The 18,040-nt window shown below is 38.9% G+C and overlaps 1 pseudogene; it reads right to left on the reverse strand.

Annotated features, from left to right (window-relative positions):
- Positions 1 to 18: 18 nt before the first annotated feature.
- Positions 19 to 12,222, reverse strand: LOC116659303 (annotated as a pseudogene).
- Between the last annotated feature and the right edge of the window lie 5,818 nt (positions 12,223 to 18,040).

An 18,040-nucleotide genomic window follows, 5' to 3' on the forward strand; every position in this document is an offset into this window, starting at 1 on the left:
AGGGGCACTTCCGGTGCGTCACTTCCTCCTCTTGAGCCGCCGGGAGGGGCATCTGGAGGAGGGGGAGGAACGTGAGGGGTGACGGAGGAGAGAGGCTCGTTGCTGCTGGCTCAACTGCAAATAAGAGAAGATCACTTAGACCCTAGAAAGGTAGTCTTTGTAGGCCCATTTATCTAAAGAGTGGAAACGACTTGACGGCAAGAGAACCCTGTCTAAAATTAACTTCACCATGCAATTTTCTTAAAGTGCTTTCCTAACAAAGGGAGATAAAAATATTAACCAGTAAGTGTAGATTGAATGATGAAGTTAGAGTATCATGTAACTACATTTATACGTTCGTACAACTACTATGATTCTTGACTATTGTCTACTATGGTTTTCAAGAATCATAGTAATAATTGAGTTAGGCAAAAAGGAGTGACAGATTGATTAAAACTCATGAATGAATCTTGAAACCCTGGTAGATTAAAGTAGCCAGACACAAAGGGCCACATATTGTATGAATCCATTTGTATGAAATGTCTGAAATAGATCGACAAGTACAGAAAGTAGATTAGTGGTTCCCAGGGGCTGGAAAGAGCAGAGGAGAGGGAAATGACTGTAAAAGGGTGCAGGGTTTCTTTCTGGGGTGATGAAAATGTCTTGGAATTAGATAATGGTGATGGTTGCATAGCCTTGTGAATATACAAAAAGCCCATTGAATCGTACACTTTAAAGTTGTGAATTTTATAATATATAAATTATATCTCAATACAAAATTGATTTAGGCAAGAATCATCAAAAGATGCTAAAACTAGAAAGTAAAGATGGGATGTGGGATATAATATTAACATAGTCTCAAAATGATCCCCCAAAATTACTGATCAATGACAAAATAAAAAAGAAGTTTACAACAGAGAAATCTGGTAGACACCACCACATCCAAATGATCGAAATTAAATCAGGAGTTATGGAAGGAATGGACATCATGTACCTCCTGATACGGTATCTTGAAAAGGACATAACATAATGTGGTATTTCTACCAAAAAATGCATAACCTGTATTTGAGATAGACAAATCTAGGTAACTACCCTATAATCTTAAAAAAATATTAATGTTGTGAAAGACAAAGTCTAAGGATTTGTACCATATTAAAAGAGACTAAAGTGACAACACAAATAAATCCATGGGTGAACCTGGATTGGATCATGAATTAGGAAGAACATAATTATAAGAACAATTATAAGAATTATAAGAACGTTATGACAGTTGGCAAAATATGGACTATATATTAGATAATATTGTAATCATGTTAAGTTCCTGATTTTGATAATTTTATTGTGGTCTTGTAAGAGAATGTCTTTCTTCTTAGGAAATACACATTGAAGTATTTAGGGGTAAAGGGACATGATGTCTCAATTTGCTCTTAAATGGTTCAATATGTAGATAGGTAATGAGATTAATAAAGCAAACGTGATATATATTTATAATTGGTGAATCCAGATGAAGAGTATGTGAGAGTTTGTACTATCTTTTTTTTTCCTTCCAGTTTTCTGGAGATATTAGTTGACATATATCACTGTTAAATTTAAGGTATACAGTATAATGATTTAACTTACATACATTATGAAATGATTATCACAGTAAGCGGTGTACATCCATCATCTCATATAGACACAAAATTAAAGAAATAGAAAACAATTTTTTCTTGGGGTGAGAGCTCTTAAGATTTACTCTCTAAACAACTTTTGTATATAACATATGACAGTGTTAATTATATTTACATGTTGTACGTTATTTTTCCTTTATGTCCTATGACAAAGATAAAGGTGCACAAATTGCTAAATTTTGAAGCTTTCTGTCTTTCATTCTGGGTCTTAATCTTAAAAGTTTCCAATATGTCCTTTCTTTTTCAGCTTTGGTTTGGAATCTAATTGTTGCATGGCAGTAACTACAGAAGAATCTGGACATGACTAATAGCTAAAGGGAATAGAATGGCATCTAAAGCGACGAGATTGGCTGGAGGTGGTGGTGGCAGTTAGCTTGTTAGGACTGGCAACCTTTCCCCATTCATGGGTATATAATCTATTGGTCATTTTACCTACTGTTGTTGCAGATTATAAAATTCTTTGAAGTTATTTCTTTCATTCTACCCCAAGATTGTCTAGCATTCAATTATGCCTACATGTTCACCTATTTATGATTTGTTAATTTTACCTTCACTAATAGATTGTTATGTCATTTTTCTACCTAGAGTATAGCTGTATCTTAATAGAGCCTATTACAGTTTGGTTTGAAATGAATTCATTTTCTGCCTGGTTTTATTAGAGGTAGATATACTTCCTTGGTAGGTTGGATTGAAATTGAATTTCTGTAAATGGAATCATGCTTTAAATACATTATGAAAACTCATTATAAAGGAAACCCATAGAAAATCGTTAAAAAGTGAATCCTCACTCCCTTAGTCTATTCTGTAAATCCCCTAGTTACATGCAGTTTTGTCTTGCTTGAAATGAACATGTGAAAAGCTTTCCTACTCCCTTATCTCTCCACATGTGGTCAACTAGTTAACATCTAGGGCAGGCTGACCCCTGATCTAAACAACAGAATACAACTTTGGAAACAATTTAAACCACTTCCTGCCAGTAAGCCCATTCAAATTGTCCTGTGTTTATGTGTATTGGACCTGTGCCCCTATATTCCCTCCATAATTTTTTTAAAAGAAAACATTTCAAAACAAATTATTGCTTTGTTTCAATTCTTGAAACCAATGCTTGTTTTTGGAGATGTTTCCCAATCAAAACAAATACTTATAACTAAAACAAATATTTGAACTTTTAGGAGTGCTAAATTCTAAATGTGGTTTTGCACCATCAAAGTACCATAGGAGCTTTGCAGGATAGTGATCTCATGTACAAGATGAACAAAGGCATCTTAAGACCTATGTGTTTCTAGTTTCATATTTAAATGAGAGAATAATATTACCTTCCTTCTCTATCTCACAAAGTTAATATGAGAATGAGCTGAGACACCAAATGGGTGGAGTTTTGAATTCCTTAGATTAAAGACTCAAGTCAATTTACTGTAATGTTAATATAGCCCCTGTACATTATCCTGGCCCCCATTATCCATCTGCCTTCCTAGTTAAGGTGTGTGATGGGGGGAAAAGGACTGGGTTGGGTGCAGTGAGGTATGGTGGGGCTAAGCTACTCAATGGCACCTCCACAGGAAGATGGGCTTTATATATGAAAAGAAGAAACTAAAATCAGACATTGTTTTTCCTGTTTGTAAGCAGATTTATAATATATAGAAAGAAGGATGAGCTCATAGCCTAAAAAGAGGTTTGAGAGTTTCTATGGATTCTAATTAACCACATTTTTTTCCTTTTTAATTGCAGTTGAAAAAAAAAAAACACACGTAACATAAAATTTACCATCTTAACCATTTCTAAAAGTACAGTTTAGTAGTATTAAATATATCGACATTGTTCTGCAATCAATCTCTGGAAAACTTTGATTCTGCAAAACTGGAACTCCAAGCTCATTAAACAACAACTCCCCATTCCTCCCTGCCCCCAGCCCTTGGCAACCACCGTGCTACTTTCTGTTTCTATGCATTTGACTACTCTAGACACCTCATATAAATGGAATCATTCCAGTGTTTGTCTTTTTGTTGACTGGCTTATTCACTTAACATAATGTTTCATCCATGTTGTAGCATGTGTCAGAATTTCCTTCCTTTTTAAGGCTATATAATGTTCTGTTGTATGTATACTCCACATTTTGTTTATCCATCAGTGGACAGTTGAGTTGCTTCCACTTCTTGGCTATTGTGAATAATGCTGCTATAAACATGGGTGTGCAAATATTTCTTTGAGATCCTGCTCCCAGTTCTTTTGGATATGCACCCAGAAGTGGGATTGCTGTATCATGTGGTATTTCCAATTTTAATTTTTTTTAGGAACCACCATACTGTTTTCCATAGTAGCAACACTATTTTATATTCCCAACAAGAGTGCACAGGGCTTCCAATTTCTCCACATCCTTGCCAAAGCTAGTAATTTTCTGTGTTTTCAATTGGAACCATCCTGAAGTGTATGAGGTGATATCTCCTTGTGGTTTTAATTTGCATTTCCCTAATTATTAGTGATGTTGAGCATATACTTGTTAGCCATTAGTACATCCTCTCTGGAGAAATGTCTATTCTAGTCCTTTGCCCAGGTTTTAATTGGGCTGGATTTTGTTGTTGAGATGTAGGAGTTCTTTATGTATTCTGGGTATTAACCTTTTATCAGATATATGATTTGCAAATAGTTTCTCCTGTTTTGTAAGTTGTCTTTTCACTCTGTTGATTGTGTCCCTAGATGCACAGTTTTTAAGTTTAATGTAGTCCCATTTATCTATTTTTCCTTTTGTTGCCTGTACTTTTTTTCGTGTCATATACAAGAAATAATTGCCAAATCCAATATCACGAAGCTAACTCCTATGCCTTTTTTTTCTAGGAGAGTTATAGGTTTTAGATCTTACATTTAGGTCTTTGATCTTTTTTGAGTTAATTTTGTATGTGGTACAAAGGAAGGGTCAAACTTCATTCTTTTGCATGTAGATACCCAGTTTTCCCAGCCCCATTTGTTGAAGAACTTGTCCTTTCTGCATTACATGGTCTTGGCACCCTTGTGATAGGGCATTTGACCATGTATGAGTGGCTTTATTTCTGGGGTCTCTGTTTTGTTCTTTTGGTCTGTATTTCTGTCTTTATGCTAGTACCACACTATTTTGATGACTATAACTTTGTAATAAATTTCAAAAGCAGGAAGTGTGAGACCTCCAACTTTGTTCTTCTTTAATTATGTTTCTTAAGACCCATTTTTGGACTCCATGAGTAGTTTCCTATTAAGGCTAATGTCTGAAATTCTATCATTAGATGCATTTTTTAAAATTTAAAGCTTTGACTCTAGGGAAAATTAGCTCACTAAACTTTCAATTCAGCAAGTGTTTATTGGTTGCTAGATAGGTAAGGTACTAAAATAAATAATGTTTCTCATCCTCAAGAGGCTGTGAATCTGGCTGCAATATTGCCTTACCACATGGATCCACTGAACCGATTCCACTGACCTGGCTGGCTGGACTGATGTCTGCTTATTTCCTCATATATAGTCTTCCTAAAGTTGTGTACTTGGAAAGAAAAGTTGAATGTCGTGGACTATTTTTCATACAAAGTGGTTCAGCTAGCTGTGTTCTCCTGCCGTTAGAAACGTGTGTAAACAAAAATTATGGAAACGTATACAGTAGTTAAATCTGACTTAAATGATCAGAGAAGGATTCACAGAGGAGGCTACGTTTCACCTCGACCTAGATGGATGATGGTATTGGGACACTTGTGGAGGCTTTCTTAATCAAAAAGTGAAGAAGGGCATGAAGACATTTTCAACGAAAGAAACAGTGAGAACAAATAACATGAACTATGTAAACATCCAGAAGGTCAGGGAAATGCACATGTGTATAGGATTTTGGACTTTAATTCTGTAGACTAGTGGTGATTGTTTTTAATTCTTTTTGGGGGGTTGGGGCTAGGCAATTAGGTTTTTATTTACTTATTTTAATGGAGGTACTGGGGATTGAACCCAGGTCCTTGTGTATGCTAAGCATGAGCTTTACCACTGAGCTGTACTCTCCCCTGTGTTTTTAATTCTTTTAAAATGCTTGTGCCAGTTATCAATGTATTGCCTCTGAGCTCTAAATTCACCCTTTTTGCCTGCCTTGTGAAAACAGACACAGGCCCTTTGAATATTTTTCCTCTCTGGAGAGAAGTAGCAACAGGAAGGGGTTTACTTACTGGTTGCAGTGGGCTTGCTTGGCAGGCTCCTGCAGCAGGCATGCGGGTGGCTTCTCCAGCACCAGCTCCTGCTCTGCATAGTAGTCAGCAGCACCCAGTGGACAACAGCTCTTCCTGGCACCTTCTCCTCTCTTGGATGGTTTTGCTGTTAAGTGCCTCCCATGAGACACCTCCCTGAGAACAGCTCTCCTTTTTTGTAACTTCCAGAGGGTGGATTTCCAGCAAGTTCTGCCAGCACAGCACAACACAACAGCCACTTCTCTGCCATCCAGTGAGCCACAGCTGTGCCCTCCAACAGGGTCTGGGTCTCAGCCCTTGAGGCATTTCTTCCTTCAATGCTGTATCTTAGCTCAAAGGATATGGCTGCTCCTCGTATGTGCTGCCCCTGTATTCTTTAGGGTTCTCCTGACTGCTTACTAGCCAATCTCACGCTGTTCCAGTCTGCTGCTAAAGTTATTAAATCTTGATGGTAACATCTTCCTGTTCAAATTACTGTTTGGTTTCTCTTTTGATTGGACCCAGACTGATAAAGTAGTGAAATTGATTTTTTACAATGAATATCTTTCAGGGTGTAATTGAGAGAACAGATAAAAGCAGATCTTTTCCAGTTAAATTCAAGTGAAAGGGGCAAGACTCAACTCATTCCGTCTTTCTCTTGTTCCTTGAGGCAGCTTTGCAAAACGTACCACCCTGCGAACAGGTCAAAATGATTGCTGTAGGCAATTGGGGGCTATTTTGAGGTAGAGAAACAACTTGATCAGCAGTGTGTTTAGGAAACTGATTCTAGTAATAATGGGAAGACTAGATCAGAAGGCAGAGAGTTGGTAGGTGGGGATACCAGGTAGGAGGATGGTGTAGTAATTAAGGAAAAATAAGATTTTGGATCTGAATTACAGCAATGACTTTTATTTTATTTTGAAAACACCTTTATTATGGCATGATTCCTGTACAGTAAACTACACATATTTCAGATGTACAATTTGTTGAATTTTGATAGATGTATACACCAATGAAACCACCACCACAATCGAGGTAGCTAACATTTCCATCACTCCTCGAGCAATGACTTTTAGAATAGAAAAGAGTTAAAAATTGTTAAAATTGACAGGACTGAAAAAGACAGCACTTAATGACTGGATGTTAGAAATAGGTATTGGGAACAGTTACAGATGACACTTTTATACAAACTCAGCAGGCGGGGGGGTGACTGCATGTATCATTAGTAGAGATAAACATCACAGAGAAAGGCTCAGTCTTTCTGAGGAGAAAGAGGTAGGAAGAGAGAAAATGAGTTTGATTTGGGGCATATTGAGATTAAGTGCCTGTGAGGCACTCAGAAATTTATAGCAATAGCTCTAATTTATTGAATACATACTGTGTGCCAGTGATTCTTTCAGTTGCCCTAATTTGCTCTTTATGCTCTGTTTTTAAATGTATCCAGGATTTTGTTTTAAGCAGGTATAGTAAGATAACAGACACAGAGACAATTACCTTTTTTTTAAAAAAAATTATAGTTGATTTACAACGTTGTGTTAATTTCTGATGTACAGCATAATGATTATTACATATTTATACTCCTTTTCATATTCTTTTTCATTATAGGCTATTATAAGCTATTGGATGTAGTTCCCTATGCTGTACAGTAGGACCTTGTTTATGTTTTTATATATAGTAGTTAATATCTGCAAATCCTGAATTCCCAATTTATCCCTCCCTACCCCTTTTCCCCCCTAGTAACCATAAGTTTGTTTTCTGCCCGTGAATCTGCTTCTTTTTTGTTAAGTTCATTTGTGTCATTTTTTTAAATTCCACCTGTAAATGATATCATATGGTACTTTTCATTCTCTTTGTGGATTACTTCACTTAGTATGACAATCTCCAGGTCCATCCGTGTTGCTGCAAATGGCATTATTTTAGTGACAGCTTCTTAAATGATATTCTTGTATCTTTCCTGGCTTACTCTCAACCCAGCAACCAGAGTGATCCTATTGCAAGTCAGATCCCACCTCTCTCCTTGATAGTTTCCATCCCACTCAGTGAAGCTAAAGTCCTTACAAAGGCCAATAAGACCTGACAAACTGGTCCCCATGACAGCTCTGACCTCATTGTTTACTGCTCTCCTCATCACTCCTGTGCTCCAGTCATTACTGGACTCTTGCTCTCCTCACACCCAACGTTCTTCCGCCTCAGGTCACTCCCTCTCCCTGGAAGTTCCTTTGCCTAGATGTTTCCATGGTTCACTTCCTCACGTAAGTGGATTTACTATAAAGCAAATGAAGCTTAAACGTCAGGCTCCTTCGCTCACTATAGTCTCTTTATCTTATGTTCAGAGAATGTTTTAATGGAGGATGGTGAGGGATGATGAGTTGGTAGCAGGGCCGCTGGACATTTGAATTGCGATATTCCAATTAAATCTTGGGACAGCTAGGCACGATCTGCCCTGGTCTCCTGTTGCTCTAGGTCAGTATATCTCAAAATTGTGGTCAGAAACTTGCATCATATGCATCAGGAGGGAGAGAGAGTATAGCTCAGTGTCAAGTGTGTGCTTAGTATGCGTGAGGTCCTGGGTTTGATCCCCTGGACCTATGTTTAAAAATAACAAAAAACTTAGTTGCCTCCCCCACCAAACAAAAGAAGCATCTGGAGCATTTGTTAAAAAATGAAGTTGGTCAGGCTTTACCCAGGATCTGCCAATTCAGAAATCCTGAGAATCTCCATTGTAAATAAGCCCCCCACGTGTTTCTCAGGCATGCTACAGGGTTTGCTTTTCTGTATTTATGTATTCCCCCACCCCACTCAACCGTACAATCTCTGAGGAAGCTGTTTTTAGATCGCATCATTTGTGCTTATAATGCTGTTAGAACTCAGATTTTTCTCATCAGTTCACTATTTAAGAACTCTTTTTTTCATCATTTTTCTCTTGCTTTCAGGCACTGGCCTTTACTTTTGTGATTTTTGTAAAGCTTTGTAGGGAATAGGTCATCCGGTTTTTTTGGATAAATCGATATTTTTGATTTTTCTCCTTAAGTTTGGATTTGTAATTCTTTTCAAAACAAAACTTGTCTCATTTGTCTTTATATGCCTCAAGTAGCTGGCATGGTGCATTGGCGTAGTTGAATGATACTGATGCAGAGTTGGGGGGTGTCTACAGTTATTAGTCATTATAATGGAATGAGGGGGTGTCAGACCTTTAATGTCTGCTGGGTTTGGGCAGAGCTGTTATCAGTGTGAGCCCCAGAGGTCTGCAGTCTGAAGGAAATTATTCCCTAAGTCACATCCTGATCTACATAGAGTCAGGATCGAAAGTAGCTCTGATTTAAGACTAACTAGAGACTCCTGCCTACAGAGTCTTCGACAGAAATCATGGTCCTGGAGATGACATGACTCATTAGTAACCGTTTATTTTCTTGAGCTTCAGGGAAATGAGATACTGTAGTTTGGAGTCTCAATCCATAAACAAGATAGAATGGTTCTGAAATTTGAAAATGAGAAAAGCCTGTAAACTTTGGGTGGAAACACCACATACAGCATTTCTAATGTCTTTATTGTCCTCTAGTTATTGTCCCATACCCACTGGAGGGGCGTGCATTAGGGCATCGGTATTGGAAGAAAGTGCAGTAGTGCATCAGAGCCAGATTAGGAAGTGAGGGCAGAGTTAAGGAGCAAAGCCAGTTCATTGAGTGTCAGAACAGAAGATGCCAAGAGCTGAGAGGGTGGATGGAAGAACTGGAGACAAAAGATGGGAGTCAATAGTCAGAAACTTATCAAAGAAAATGACACAGAAAAAGCTGTAGACTTGGGGGTACCTAGCATATTCTTGAATCTAACTGATGAGGTCTGAACCAACAACTGTGATTTAGATCACATCTACTTGATTCAAATACATCTCAGAAAGCAGGAGGCCAGTGAGAGGGGCTTTTAAAGAGCTAGATGCCTGACTTCCTGCTCAGGTTCTGAACTTCTTGAGGCTTTGTTGTCTTGGAAGGGAATAAGAAATTGTTACCACTTTGAAGGTGTGTTTATCATTGGCCCTGTTACAAAATGTTAGGTACATACAAGTAACTAAGGTCCTCGAGCATCATTCAGATGTCCTTTGTGTATCGGTCTTCCCTAAGGCTGACTCAAGTATAGAGTCTAGAGCTGAGCTGAAGGATGCTAGATGGACAGAGCTGGAGAAACTGCTCCCAAGGATGGGTAACCAGGATGGGTAGCCCCTTGTCCACTGTCCCAAGGGACATGGCAAACTGGGCCACAATTCTTATCAGATGACATTTTGTTTGGTGGGTTGGGGCATTCTGTGGCAGAACTATAGTTCTAAGAAATCATCTCAGACAGCTAGAGGTGAGGAAGGAGGCAGAGGAGAGGAAAGCACATGTCAGAACTCCAGCTGAGTTAATAATGTTCTGGGCTGGACTCGGACACTAGGTGTGAACTTGCAGAGTTAAATGTGGAACCAGGGCAGGCAGGGACCTAATCTTACAGGTTGGACCAGCACGATGAAGAGTAGGAGCAGGAGGAGGCTCTTGTCCAGCATTTAGGAGCTCTGCTGCCCTCACTATCAAAGTTGAGCTAAAAGAGAGTCTGCTTCATTCAAGGACTTAGCCACTGAGCCATTTGACCTGTTTTGTCCATTGTTCTTTCTCTTGACTCCCCTGTTATACATCCATAGTTCATTTGACAGGCTCTTGAAACACCCTTCCATGTCATCACATGTTGGGAATGAATATATGAACACCAACTCCCCCTTGGAAACTTTTTCACAGCTTTAGCCTAGTAAAACTTGAGCTGGGACGCTGGATAGGGTCTGCACTATCTGGGCCTCTTATCCTTACCCTGGGCTGGAGGTGGGGAGGAAATGAGAAACAGGTACACATAAGGTCTATTTTATATTCCTATGTATTTCCTTCTTCCATTATTACTCTCTTCCTAAACTATCATCACAATCACTTTAATTGCACTTTAAAAACCAGCTTCCTTTTCTGTGTCCAGTTCTCATCAACAGTGTCTTGATCTGCTTTCTACCAGTAATTCACTGGGTAATCCAAATCAGCCTCCACATTTCTTTTCTGTTACCATGTATTACTTGAGAACATTGCTACTGTGTGAGCTCATAGAAGAAGTATGTTGAGAGGCTTATTAAGCTAGTTTACTGAGGTTCTTTAATAAGAGGTAATGCAGAAGAGTGAGACATATACTTATGGATGGAGCAAAGCAATTGGTGGACTGAAAACTACATTGAATCTTTCAGGTCACAGTGATGTCATTTGCTGCCCCAAATTAGTGGTTGCCAAATCATCAATGCTTGTTAAGAATACAGATTCCTGGGTGCCTCCTCTGGAGTTTTGGATTCAGTGGATCTGGAATGGGTCCCGGGTACTGCCATTAACAAGAGTGCTAAGAAATTCTTGGTTTCCAGCAAGTTTGGAAACTCCTCAGGCATCTCTTGTTGAACAGTCCCATTGATCTGAGGGTATACATTATTTTGTTTTGTATAAACATTTTCTTTTAAAAATTTATTGAATCAACATTAAAGAAAAATTTGAAAACATAAACTATTTCTGTCATTCTAACACAGTAGTTTCACGCCTGGAATTCCTTGTAATTCCCTGCACTCACATTTTACCTACTTGTAAACAAAAAACTGCAAAGTTTTATTCTGCTGGGTTTTTTTTAACAAAACATATCAGAAACATTTTTTCCTTGATGTTATAGAAGGTTGGTAGTTAAAATGTTAAATGTCAATAATTTACCTACCCATTTGCCAAGAATTGGACATTTTGGTTGTTTCTAACATTTTATTTACATTATAGATGATATATAAACATTTTGTGTATATAGTGTTTATCTTTTTAAAAAAACTTTAGAATAGTTTCTCAGGAATGATATTAGTGAATTAAAGTGTGAATATTTTAAGGTCGAAGGGATGAATATTGGAATATAATAAATTTCCTTGTTGGTAGAGATTGGTTAACTAGTTTCAAGTTTAAAATGCTTGCAAAGTTATGTCTCCTCTACCTCTTTTTTTTTTTTTTTAAGAGAACAAATCCATACTTTTATTTATTTACTTTTCAGTAAGTTAAAATCCTTGGAAGGTACAGCATCACACAATCTTTGTCCAGTGGCCTTAGCAGGAAGGTGACTTTGATATGTGGTGTGAACCGTGCCACTGTTTCCATGAACACAAGTTACCTTTCCCCAGATTACTCTGGTTTTGTTTGGTTTTCCACCAGGAGTTACTGTGTTGTTTTTTGCTTTGTACACATAAGCAGCACGTCTCTTGCTTTGAAAGAATTCTGTTCCATCTTGAGCATAAACACTTCAATTTTAAGAACTGTGTGCTCCCTCTGTTTCTGGAAACCCTGCTTATAGCCAGCAAAAATGGCCTTGGACCACAATCTTCCAAGCATATTTGTCATTTTAGAAGTCCTATTCCCAGCAGGCCTCCACAGGCTCCGAGATGGCTCTCTTCCACCTCTTTCTATTTAAAAGTGCATTTTCCTTTATTTATATAATAACTGTTTAGTGGGTACCTCCTATACATCAGTTATTGTTCTATTCACTAGGCCATGGGGAATAAGAGAGAAAAGGTCCTTATGGTGCTCATAGTGGAGTAAGACAGACAGTAAATGATACTCAAATAAGGAGACAAGGTAATTTTATATGACAATGATATAGAATGCGACAGGATGCATGTGGCATGTAACTGAGACTGAACAAGTCAGGAGGGGGATAATGGGGAGAGGAGGTCGGGCTGTGAGCTGAATGATAAGAAGGGACTAGGCGAGTGAAGGACTCAAGCAAGAGAATGCCAAGCAGGTGGAAGTGCAAGTGCAAAGGCCCTGGGGCCAGAATAACTTGGTGCTTCTGAAAGAAAACCAGGTGGCTGGGTGATAGTGAGAAGGAGAGTGATAGGTTGGGGAAAGATCACATAGAATCTTCTAAGCCATGGGAAGGAGACTGGATTTTATTCTGAGGGACCCAGGAAGCTACTGTAGCCTTTTCAAGGGGAAGTAACATGTTCTGATTTGAAAAGGTCACTGGCTGCTGTGTGGAGATTGAATTGGGAGAGGTTGGGTGATATGGGTAGAGAAGTCAGGAGCTATTTTAAAAAGCCAGGAAGAGATGATGTTGGCTTGGACTAGTATGATGGCAGTGCAGATTCAAAGAAATAGATGAATTAAGGATGTATTTTGGAGATAGACTTAAAGAAGGATCTTTGATGGATTGAATGTGTTAGATGAGAGAAAGAAGAACCTAGGATGATACTTAGATTTTTGAGCCACAAGATGAATGATGGGGCCATTTAATGAAAGGGGGAGACTAAAGGAGCCACAGGTTTCGGCAGAGAGAAAGAAATTGAGAGTTAAGTTTTAGCCATGCCATGACTGGGACATTGTGCTTTACATCAGAAATCGATACATTATAACTAACTACACATCAATTGAAAAGAAAACTTTTAGCCATGTCAGTTTTAAGATGTTCATGACAAACAGCCCAATCAAAAAATGAGCAGAAGACCAAAACAGGCAATTCTCCAATGAAGACATACAGATGCCCAGCAGGCACATGAAAAGATGCTCAATATCACGAATTATCAGAGAAATGCAAATCAAAACTCCAATGAGGTATCATCTCATACTGGTCAGAATGGCCATTATTAAAAAGCCCACAAACTATAAATGCTGGAGAGGGTGTGTAGAAAAAGAAATCCAGTATATATTGAATAAGAAAGGAAACTTTTGGGGAGTTTTGAGCTAAGAGGTCACATGAGCTGGTATATTGTAAATGGATCACTCTGGGTCCAGTGAGGAGAATAGTCATAGTAGAGGAGCCAGTGGAAGGCAGGGTGGGGATGGGGGATGGAAGCAGAAAGACCAGTTAGGAGGTTCTTGCATCAGGCAAGAGATGATGGTAGGTTGGACCAGGGTGGAGGAGGGGAAGACAGTAAGATGAGATCAGATTTGGGGTATCTGTACAATGTAGGTGAAACTAAAAGAAATATAGATGAAATACAGAGAGGAGTCAAAGATGACCACAAGGTCTGAACAAATGGAAGAAGGGAGTAGACATTATCTGAGAAGGGGAACACTGGGAGGAAGGTTGGGGTGAAGGGATCAAGAGTTCTGTTTTGAACATGTTAAGTTTCCTTTTAAAATCAGCTTTATAGAGGTATACAGAGTAAAGTGCCCACATTTTAATTGTAGTTTGATGAGTTATGTCAAATATATATACTCTTGCAACCCCCACCGCAATCAAGATATAGAACATTTCCATCACCCCAAAAGGTTCCCTTATGTCCCCTGTCAGCCTCCACTCCCCATACCCCTTGCTCCAGGCAACCACTGATACTCATTTTGTCATCACAGATTGGATTTTTTTTATCCTAGAGCTTTGTGTAAATGGAATCACAAGCCCTGGGGAGAGGAAGATGAATTAGACATGGTCCACAGTCTGGCACAACATTTCTCAACTTCTAAGTCCATGTCCTCTTTGATATTGATAGAAATCTCAGGTCCTGTCCTGAGATATGGGGTATGTCTATAGGGAGACATGCCCCCAAGTCCCCTACTTTCTTATAACTTTGAGAATTACTGCTTCACTGTACCCAAGAAGATCTTGTTGAGCATTACTTTCTGACATTTTTTGCAGTGAAAATGTGCACTTTCTTCTTTTTCCAGTGTAAAATAACATAACATTATTATGTGATTTCAGCTTATGAAGTTCACTTCTCCAAATTCTGAGAAGTCCCCATCGTGGGGGGCGATGGTGCTTATCTTTGAGAATCACTTATCTATTCTAACCATTACGTGGAAATGAGATGGCTGACCATTGGCACTGATCTGCCAAAGGAAGTTCTGGGAAGCAGTTGTACAGTGTTTTGCCTCATCCTGCCTCGCTTTAAGTGCTTGGCCTTTTATGGACACCAAACATTGAATGATCACAGACCAAAGCCATTACTCAAGTCTTTGTTTTATATCCCTTGGCTTCCTGACATTATTTTTAATAGTTCTTCCATAATCATATAATAGCTTCATTTATAAGGTCACCGGGATCCAGGAAATATGAGCATTCAAATAGGTTAGCCAGAGACTTCAAATAGCTGCACCAGGAGGACCTTCCCAGCTGGGCTGTTGTAGGATTTCCTTTTCACAGCAAAGAAATTAAATAGTGTCGTACTGCAAAAGGAGAACATAACAGTGTTGGAACCTAGGGCGTCCTACTAGCGCATTTAAATTTTGATTAGTGGGATGGCAGAATGTGGGGCATACATCTGTGGAGGAAAGTTAGTTTGTCCAAATGAAGGAAGCAGTTGATTTCTTTAGGGAACTGCATCCTCCTTTTCTTCTTCCCCTCCTCCTCTTTATGATAGTGATTTTTCATAGTCATAGTGATTTTCACTTGTCATAGTGATCTTCTGCCTGGTTTTCATTTTCAGGCCAAGATTTCACAGCTTTTCCACTAATGCTCAAATTACCAAAGAGCAGGTGTCAGAGAGGAGGAGGAATTAAAAAAAAAAAAACTGAGAAAGAAAGAAATTAAGAGAGAGAGGAACTAGGCATTGCACCCATTTTTCTAGTTGCTCTAAAATCCGTGCATGTGTTGAGCCATCAGCAGGAAGCTACATAATGCTGTTTTAGTTCCTATAGGTGTTTTTGTGGCTGTTGAAGACTGTATTACACAGGATTTCCTTTGTGAGAACCTGCAGGAAAAAAATTTTCTCTGGTTTTAACCGGGAATAGTTGTTCTTTTCCTGTGCAACAAATTGCTTTAATCTTCTGAGAGTGCTGTGCATCATGTAACTGATCATTTTTTTTCTTCGGTCCTAGAATCTTGAACATTCAGAGCTCATAATTTGTGGCTCCCGTCCCTACCCAGTGAATAAGCCCTCCTAGGTTCCTTCTGTTTTTTTTCTACACTTATAGTCTCTTCATTCTGGTTTTCTCACTAAATTTTACTTTAGTTTCATTACAGTGTATTATAGAATTATTGAGATGCTCTATATCCTCTATGGAAACAATAGCATATAAGTAAACAGTAGTTAAAAACTTGAGGGGGAGAAACTCTTTGATAGTAAGGGACCTTGGGCAGCTATCCTGTGGTTTTGCAGTCTGCGTTTTTATTGGAGGTGATGTAATGCACAAGTTCTGGACTCTGGCCACTGGGGGTTCAACTCTTGACTTTACTACTTCCTGTTTCATCTAAGGTTAGTCACATAATCTCTCCATGCTGGTAGTTTTTTGCTTAAACAGATCCATCTCATTTTTTTCATTTACTTAGCATTCCTACAGGAAACCCATTTGTTTGATTATTCTTCTAGGTGCTGTGTGTTCAGGACATCACCGTCTTTTAGTCACAACATAGTCAGTGTGTTAGTTATGTGTATTCCTGTGTGACAGATTATCCAAAATTTAGCAAGTTAAAAGAACACACATTTATTATTTTATAGTTACTGGGAGTCAGGAATCTGTAAGGGCTTAGCTGGTCCTTTGCTTCAGAATTTCTCACAAGGATGCCATCAAGGAAGGCTCAACTGGGGAAGGATCTGCGTCCAACCTCACTCATATGGTTGTTGACGGGATTCAGTTCTTCAAGGGTTGTTGGACTGAGGCTTAGTACCTTGCCATTTGCTTTGTCAAAACCAGTAAGAGAGATGTTCCGCTTGCAAGATGAAAGTCTTTTGTAACCTAGTGTTGTGTAGTAAAGAATTTGTCTGGTCTTTGCTTCTGGTTCCTGTAAGATAACCTCTAAATCCTTACAATTTCCTGAGTTATAGGAGTGTCTTTGTTATTCATGGTGGGACTCTTGACCATGCCTGAATTTGTGTTGGGGAAATGACCCAGGATGGAAAGTCAGATTAGAGGGTTGGAACTTTTAGCTTAACCTCCAGGGAGAGAAAAGTGTTGAAGATTGAGTTCAACCACATCATGTGATTAATGATTAAATCAATTAGCATAGGTAATAAAACTCCAATAAAAACTGTGGAAACCGAAGCTCGGTGAGCTTCCTGGCGGGTGAACACATTGATGTGCCAGGAGGTTGATGTGTCCTGATTCCACAAGAGGAGGACATGAAAACTCTGCATCTGGGCCCCTCTCCAACTTTGCCCTGTGTGTCTCTTCATTTGGGTGGTCCTAATTTGCGTCCTTTACAATAAAACTGTAATTTTAAGTATAGAGGTTTCCTGAGTGCTGTGAGTTTTTCTAATGAATTTTTGAACCTGAGAAGGTAGTGAGAATCCCTGGATCTGTAGCAGTTGCTCAGAAGGGCCGGTGGCTTGGTGATGCCCAAACTTGTGGTTGGCATTTGAAGTGCAGGCAATCTTGTTGGGGTCTGTGCCCTTAAATCTGTGGAGTCTGCACTCACTCGAGGTGGTTAGTGTCAGATTACATTGCAGTATTGTACCTAATCATGCAATGACATCCCGTCACCTTTGCTGTATTCTGTTTGTTGGAAGGAGTCACGAGGTTCAGCCCACACTGAAGGGGAGAGAACTGTGTAAAGGTGTGAACACCAAGAAGCAGAGAATATTGGCAGCCTTGTCAGAAGTTTTTGACCACAGTCCGTATAGCCCACAGAGTCAGGTGACTTGTCTTAGAACATCTTGATTGATTAGATACACATGAGATCATGAATTATAAAATTTTAATGCTGGCAAGGACCTTAGGTATTGTTTATTCTAGTTCAACCCTCTTGTTTTACAGATGAGAAGTCACGCTTAGTGTGTGTGGGTGTTTTATTTGAGAGCATGCAATGAGCCAGTGTCAAGGTCAGGATGAGAACTCAGTGCTCTTTTCCCAATACCATGCTGACTAAATTATTTAATCTAGCCAACAAGTAAATTGCAACTGCTATAGATAAATAGTTACATTCATTAAAGCATATCACAAAGCTTATGGACTCCTTAGCAGAGACAGGAAAACTCCAAGGATGAGACGATTCAGATAGGGTCAAAGATTTTGGAAGGCAAAGATTTTTAACTGGCAGAAAATTGTAAAAGCTCTTTGTTTTCAGTACATGAAGCAGTGAATTTTTTTTTAATTAGAAAATCATATTAAGAGAGAAGCATAGGGTTTCAGAAGTTAGAAAGCAAAGTGTAGAAGCAAAAGGGAATTCAGCTTCAGACTAATAGTTCCCAGAGTATTAGGAAGTTCTCTACACTGGTCCAGAAATGAATGCAGCTTCTTGATTAGTGTTGTGATCAGTGGCAGGGGAGTTCCAGAACCA

Source organism: Camelus ferus, chromosome 23 (assembly GCF_009834535.1).
Source record: "Camelus ferus isolate YT-003-E chromosome 23, BCGSAC_Cfer_1.0, whole genome shotgun sequence".
Lineage (NCBI taxonomy): Eukaryota > Metazoa > Chordata > Mammalia > Artiodactyla > Camelidae > Camelus > Camelus ferus.